The sequence below is a fragment of the Topomyia yanbarensis genome, chromosome 3 (genome assembly GCF_030247195.1).
Source record: "Topomyia yanbarensis strain Yona2022 chromosome 3, ASM3024719v1, whole genome shotgun sequence".
In the NCBI taxonomy this organism is placed as follows: domain Eukaryota; kingdom Metazoa; phylum Arthropoda; class Insecta; order Diptera; family Culicidae; genus Topomyia; species Topomyia yanbarensis.
The window spans coordinates 92688619-92697017 of NC_080672.1; the positions used below are offsets into that span (position 1 = coordinate 92688619).

The 8399-nt window shown below is 35.9% G+C and overlaps 1 long non-coding RNA gene across 1 annotated transcript; it reads left to right on the forward strand.

Moving 5' to 3' along the window:
• Nucleotides 1–759: 759 nt before the first annotated feature.
• On the forward strand, nt 760–7790 carry LOC131690267 (uncharacterized). Its single transcript, XR_009305541.1, has 3 exons — nt 760–895; nt 6671–6804; nt 6876–7790. It is a non-coding gene; the product is annotated as an uncharacterized LOC131690267 (long non-coding RNA).
• The last annotated feature ends 609 nt before the right edge of the window (nt 7791–8399 follow it).

Here is an 8399-nt window from a genome sequence, read left to right on the forward strand (position 1 = left end):
AAATTCTTTATTGACTCCTACACTGAAAAAAAATCGATTTAAAAAATTTAAAGTCGACTTACAAAAAAAAAACATCTTTGATTGTTGAATTTTGTTCCAAGAAAGGTAATTATGTTCCCTACCTACCGTCGAAAATTCAAGTTGGGCACTTTCAATAAAAAGAAAGTTATTTTAAAAAAACTTTTCCTTGTCCAAACTGAATTTTTTTTAGTGTATTTTTATCGGAAACTAAACCAATGAAAGTCGTAATCATTTCAGAATCCAATAAAACTCAGTTTGTGAGAAGATATAACCGGAAGTCGCCATCTTGGATTTCAAATTGTCGCTAATCGTCAATTTTCGGTGTCTGCTGACCTATATGGATCCAAAATCTCACGATTTCTACTCATAAGTCCGAATAAGAAATATTCTGAACGCCTGTTATGAATATATGTATTATTTTCTTAGCGCAAAAATAATATAATTTATAATATTCTTAATATTAATATTCTATACCATTCTTATTCTTCGAAAAAAATTTCGAACCATTTTTGCGCTAAACTTTTGTCTGAGGTTGTGATAAATATTCCATTTTTGATTTGACAGAATATTTGAACCCACTTTTGCTCTGAACAAAATTTGAACCCACTCTTACTCTCAGCCTCTAAATATGTTGGCTACTTAAAAGCCTATACATCGTCATAGCCTTGCCAGGAGGCTGTGTAGATCAGATCAATATACTAATTCGGTTTTTAATTTTACACTGTCCGAATTTCACAAACACTGCTATACATGCATGACACCATTTTCGTTAATCATTGCAACGAAGGTTCGTGATTATCTCTGGATTAAAAATCAGCAAAGAGCGCCGCAGTTAGTTCCAAGGCACTGTAGAAGTAACATCAATAAAAACGAAGTGAGTTCTGTCCATTTTTGTGCTAATAGAAATTCGAATAGTTTTTTTTGTTCGCATTCCCGACATATGTAGTTGGTCAATATTGGACACGATTTTCGGTGCCATTAAAATATTGTTTATTGTCAGTTGATTTTTCGAGTTGTTTTTCTATTTGCCGTTTAGAAAGTGAATTTTCACCCAAGTTGTGAAGTTGGAGATCATTGATTTTAATATCTTCCTTGAGTACTATGGCTCTTAATACTTGAAAAATACTTCACCTTCCAGTCCCTTGCTAATTATATGTCGTTACAAAATAAAAAAAGGAAAAAGATTGACTCACTATAAGTCGTTAATAAAAAGGGGGGAAAAATTCAAAATAATTACTGTAATTTTCAGTGAAATTGAAATTACATTCATATGGAATTTAACACCAAACTAGTAAAAAGTACACACATGTTTGTTCTTACTTCAAAACTGTTGTTAAAATAAACATTACATTATAATTAATATTATAATTCCATAGGTAGAGGAAGGTAGTCCCAAGTAGGCCCACTAAGCCATTTGTCTGAAAACTAAAGTAGAATCCGGTTTATAAGAAGTGAAAAGTTGCATTGTGTCCCTATTTCATAATATAGGTCCTGTGTACACTGCCCATTAAAGCATAAGAGTCCCATATTGAAAAACAGCAAGCCGAGAAAAACGCCATTCAAGATTCACATTTTCATTTAGCCTTTTATACTACGTTCACACTACGAGTTAAAACGCTTTTTTAACGCTATCTTGATGATGTTTTTCTTGTTGCTAATTATTATAACGTGTTTTAACTATGTAGTGTGAACATAGTATTATACTACGTTCACACTACAGAGTTAAAATATGTTTTGATAATTAGCAACAAGAAAAATGCCATCAAGATAGCGTTAAAACATGTTTTAACTCCTAGTGTGAACGTAGTATAATAATATGTTCACACTACATAGATAAACACGTTATAATAATTATGTTCAGAAGATTTATAGTATGAGTCATGCTTTGGTTAGAAAATTTTAGTTCCTCATTTTACCGCATAGAGGTCGCCAACACTAACTTTTCACCGGAAAGAGATAGAGATTAGGTGTCTTCTACAAAGTTGTAGAACAAGCATTTTTAAATAATTCTTCCGAACATTTCGATATGCTATCTCACTTCTATGAAAAGTTAGTGCTGGCGCCCTCTATGAGGTCACAGGTGCAACTAAAATTTTCTAACCAAAATATAACTCGTATTATGTAATACAATTCTTCTGAACATACTATTCAGCTAAATCTAACCATTATCTCACAAAAATGTATAGTTGGCGGGAATCGAGTACCGATACACAACCATGCACTGATAGGCCCTATGCAAAACTGACTCAGACATCACTTCGTTAAAAGTTTAATAACTTATTTTAACAAAGCCGGATTGACTAGCAGTCTTCAACAAAGTTGTACACAATTAAATTATCTTTCTTATTTTCACTTACAATGACAATACTATGCATACGGGGCCACCTAGCGGCGACAATGCGAGTTAGTGGGTTTTCTTCATGTAAATTGTCGAAAAATCCCATACGAACTTCAAGCACGTTGGTCCGGTAGCTAGACTTGTCCGATTTGTTTCAAATTTGGAGCAAGTACTCCTGGTGGGACTAGGAATCGACTCAGGGGTGGGCCGATTGAGTTTTCAAAAATTCATCATTTTTCTGCGCACTCTAGGGTATATAGTAGTTTGTGACGAAAGGCTACGATGGGGGAGGGTGGTGTTACAAATCACTCAAAAATGCTACGTCATTTATGGATCGTCCCTTATGGATGGGACAACCATGTTTTGGTTTTTTTTCGATATTTTCTAAACAAATCAGGTAACCTTATTTGTGCATTGTGGATCAGTGGTGATACAGAATACAATCCAACAGATACCTCACTTTCGACAAAAATCCTTATGGAACTCTTATGCTTTTATGGTCATCACAATATACACAGCAAAAAAGAAAATTAACTTAAGCGAATTCCATAATTTCGCAGAAAATCTATTGGTGAAATTATGCTTCACGAATAAATTTATGCTAAATATCATGCACGTAAAATAAACCCTGAAAATCATTCAAATCTGTATGTTCCTATGGTAATTTACATTCTTTATTCTGCTCGAAACTTGCGCGCTATTCATTCAATACATGCACGAGCCGCAGCTCAATGGACTTGGATCGTTCACGCTCACGTTGTTATGTGTCGCTTTATCTCAGTCAGTAAGGGGATGTCTTTGGTGAGTCAATGATTGTCGGTTCAAGTCTTGGTATTATTTAACGGGATTTTTTTTTGGTGTCGGTATGGTCATCAACACATACGTAAGATATTTACAGCTCGATCTGGGGTCAATGTAAAATTACTCACACGCATTATTTTTCACTATGGATCGCGTTCCCTTTTATGTGCAGTTTTTTCCTCTTCAAAGACGAAAGTAATAGAAGACTTCTAGTATTTTGCTTCATTCGAATCATGATTCTCGGATGAATTTCAGAGTTTAAAAAAAGTGCTATATGACATAGACAACATTGGTATTGGCATCATACATTTCCTTGCTTGATATAAACAAATAAACGCGGTTTGTAAACATTTCTATCACTAATTTAGCACGTTATGATATCATTAGATTGGAGGCTTTGCCGACGTTGATTTTGTGACAATTTCAAGTTATTAAAATAATTGCTGATTGCAGATAAGTTATCCGTGGGCTTGGCGGTGGACTTCAGACTGCAAATATTTATGCTCAGGGATTTGTAGCTTGGAGACCTTAGATTCTGTTGGTCCCTAGAATCTAATAGGAACACGGCGGGTACTTCAGGCAGTGGATAGAAGCGAAGGGATACCCTGACGACTGGCAGATTGAATTATTTTTGCTACCAATTCAACTAGATCCAGACCGATTCAGTATCCTATGGTTGATAGTTCATTACATATAATCTAAATTAAATATCATTCAATTTGCACAATGCATTGAATTTAAAATTTAAGTGAACTATCCAAAGTATTGGGATAATATCAAGTCAAATGCTCAAAATGTGCCTAGTAATTTTGAAGGACCATCATCCACGCGAACCAAACCGTCAAATAAAGTGGCTATGTTCCCAAATATAAGCAACTTAGAATTCGATAGAAAGATGAACGTCCCTCCCGTTCTTTTCTTCTACTTCATTTGTCTGTTTTTGTTTTACTTCTATTAGTTTGCTTTTCCACTACTCATGTAAACCAAAAAATCAGTGAATTTATACACTTCTACTTAATGTCTTCATTTTTTTTTCTTTTAATTCGGCATGCTCATTTTCCTTTTATTACTATATCTTAACCTAGATTCATTATAACGCTCACTGACACAATCAATTACATATTCTCTCATATACACACATAATATCTCATTCAAAACATACAAACGCCGTTAGCCTTCGCGATAACACAAGTCGGGTCACAAACGCGAACATGCAATTGTAATCATCCATACATACTCGCGATCTCGCCAACAACCCACCGCTCGCGCGATCATGAGTCGGTCACGTTAGGATGTCCCTGCCCTCGTTCTTAACAGCCTAGATTCTACTAGAGACCAATAAAAAAATTAGGCTCATATTCATAAGACAACACATTCCATGGAAACCGGGAACTCTAGCGTTATGGGGGAATTATCTTCTAGTACCTGAACCGTACACTAAAAACTAAGCAACAAGCGCACGGTCCGCTCGAATATGTATATGGCCACACAGCTACAAAATCGAATTTATACACGCAAAATGACATACGTTCTGGCATATGCGACAAACACGTGAACATACAAACGCTTGATCTTTTCGCGATCTTCCATGCACATCTACGGTTACGGTCTCTCTTTTTATCACTTATAAATTGGCAACACTTAATCACAAAATACATACATTAGCTATCAAACCTTATGGAGAAACATATTATATTTATTTCTGAACAGTCAACAGTAGTACTGTTCAATGTACCTTTTCATCACATTCTGCAGCGCAATTATTCGTCAAGTATACATCTATCCATTAACCCTACCCCAACCCACACCCTGTTCCTCTCCCATGGCGTTTTTTAGTCTGCATGGACCATTCTGCCATCACCTTTCCTATCATCGGCCTGACTTGCGCTCTCATTGCCCCACCAAACGATGCAAAATGAAAATGAAATGAAAATGAAAAGTAAAAAAAAACATCATTTGGTTCGTATTAGACAAAAGGGATATAGAACGCGGTAATATAAGAGAGTTAGTTAGTATTGGGCAATCTTTGCGTGACAAAATTTATTAATAGCTCACAATACCCCTTTTCCAATTTGCTAAAATTTATGTAGATTAACGCATCCCTTTAAACTCATTATTTATGGACCACTTTATATAGCCGACAACACTCCCGAGAGCCGGCTGTGCGGAGTTCAAGTTGTTTTTAATGAACTCGATAAACGGTTATCCAGAGCTAAACGCCTTCGCATATAGAACATTTACGGATCCTACAGTCAATAAAGTATTCAAACTCCTTATGCACGAAAATATATTCTCAGTCGCATAGCTTGCTTGAGGCGAATCCTGACTAACAACCTACCCACTACCCAATCCGTGGTACTTATGGGAGTGTCGCTGAGTCGGGGCCTCCCGTTAAGTAAGTACCACATAAACACTTCCTTTCTCATATCCCAAGTTACGGATAAAGATGGTCGTGGTCAGCAATGGTGGTTCTCAGGCGAAATTCTCGCTTGGACTGAATCAATTGTTATTCCCAAACAATGTTCCTCAAGTAGTCTGGCTGGAAATGAGAGTCATCAGTCTGCAATCTACGCAACGCAATTGCTGATTGCAGATAAGTTACTTTCATCTACACATAAAATTCGGATCGTGACAATACAATGTTTGATGTGAAACTAGTCACTACCAGTTGTTAGCTTTTGTATGATTATTTCCTGCTAGTGCAATACAGGGCGCTCTTCTTCTAACAGCTGAAGAGATTTTTCTTGTCCAATGTGGTTGATACTAAGGTGTGGCAATGCTATTGCTCTCTCGCTCGATCTCTGTGAAGCACGTGGACAGCAGATATATGGAAAGTATATGGAGTTGAACTTTATTACGTAATAAATTTACAGACATTGAGCGAGAGAGCAATACAGCATTGTCACACCTTAGTATCCAGTACATTGCGTGATGTCACCCTTTGTTTTGATCGGCTGAAAAAAGTAGAATGATTCGTTTTACAAATTATGCGACGGCACCTATAATCGGGATAGCTAATTAGAAATTGTTCGGCGCAATGGATAAAAAAACATTGCGTTTCAACCCGATTTTTTTCGATGATGTGAAATTTGACACGTCAAGGAGACGATAATTGGATTGTTGCAGTGAGAATAGATGCACGAACGGGTTAGAACATTGATTTTCATTTATGCTGAAAATGGAGACATTTTGCTAAAAAAAATTACCAGGCAAAAATACGAAGACCACAAATCAAACCAAATCTAAATTATTAGTAGCCGGAAAGACAAAAGATCACCCTAGATTAAAAGTTTGCTTGATAAATACCTGTAGTACTGTACTGTAATAATTTCTTGCACTCTTGAACGAACTCTGAATGATGTGCTACAACATGGATTATTGTGAGTTTCTTTTGTACCACGTACAAATTCACGAACATGTTTAGAAAGATTGTGATTCATTTACAGTAGACGCCTTTTAAAAATCTCTCCTATCGTATTAATTGATTTCTCAACATGCATCTACTTCAAGGATATCTTCACCGATGAACCAAGCTAACACACGCTAATTAGTGACACACCACCAAAAAACTGGAACGATTAGCAGCCAAGCATTGTGCGTCTTTCCAACATCCAGATTGCATTTATACTGTTAACATAAGTCACGTAAGTTCCACCACACGTTTCTATTCCATACATCGCTATAAATTGCTACGTCTTCTTCGTTTTTCGTTTAGTCGTCATCGTGTTCTTAAAAGCCGTCAGCCAATTAAATTTGTAGTGCTCGCTTAAAAAAATCGATCGAGGATGATCTTCCAAGGATTAGCATTGTTTGTTTTGTTAGTAGCAGTATCAACTGCTCCTGCAGATATTGGTGGAAGTGAGAATCTGGAGTCGGCTCCAGATGTGCATTCTAGTTCCAGCACGAAAGTTGGAGTATCCATCAAGATCCAAGATGAAGACGACAGCGATCGCGTGTGGCCACTGTTTGACGAAGCTGAACCCGAACCTGTTGAGGGGGAAAGATTCCGCCGGCAAGCACCAGCTAGGAATACAACAAGACGTAGTCAGAGGGACCCTTATGATTATATACTTACTTTAAGTGATGTTACGTACTAAGGGTCTTCTAGAATCAGGCCACTGCTAGGCGGTTTTCCTATCCAACATCTGCCTTTGTAAAAATCGAAACAACCTAATGTAAAAGAATTGACTGTTATAGAATTTATCTTATTAGTAAATAGTTATGTTTTTCCTGTGTTTTTTGGTAGATTTGTATATTTAAGTGTTTACAAAAAATGTATGATGTAAACTGATTAAAAATAAGTAAACTCGCGATAACAGGGAAAACAACTATCATAGTTTATATAAACAAAAGAAAGAGTGGGAGTTGTGATTCGGGTTCCAAATACCATGAATTGTGTTTGTGTTGGAGCTGTACTAAACCTTCCAATACAACCATTGGCTGGGAAAAACGATTTGATAATAATCATAATTATACGTTCGCGATTTTAGTGAGGAGCTTTGGTCCATAACACGAAAATAGAAAAAGGGACGCAGACACATTTTTACTAAAAGTAATTGTATATTATTGTTTGAATTTTTGTTTATTTACGTAATATACATTTTTATTGAAATATCCTAGAACTATGAAGTGTGAATATATGAGTCTTTGAAATCCTAAAATGCAGTGAGCGAAGTTGCAAACAAATATCTGAGAGTAGGGGAACATGGGGAGACTTGACCAGGTTTTTAGCTAAAACTGTATAAATCTCTAAAAAAGCCTTTAATCCCCCAAAAATCATTCAGATATAATGCGCAAAGTTATTGCGCGTCTTCATGATTTTTTGCAGAATTTTTAATTTAATTTTTGAAAAGTTACAAAAGTTTTTCTGTGATCGTTTTTTCTGGTCAAGTCTCCCCATTGCGGGGAGACTTGACCAATGCGTGGGGAGACTTGACCAAGAGAATTTTGAAAAATCATAACAAAAAATACTAACATAAAACATACTGTAATTATTTTTTTCCCTATTGTCGAGATCCTTAGGTAGCAGTAAAAATATAAAAGAGTTGCATTTGATAAATTTTGATTTTTTTAAATGCATTTCTTTTTAAGGATTAACTGTACTGCTTGCATTGCATGTTCACACGTCACGAAATCAGTCCTACTATTGCTAACTTTGCTGACAAATTTTAAAATATAAAGACTTATGTTTGGGTGGGATTTTTTTATGGCGTGATTAACATTAACAGTAAATACCAAA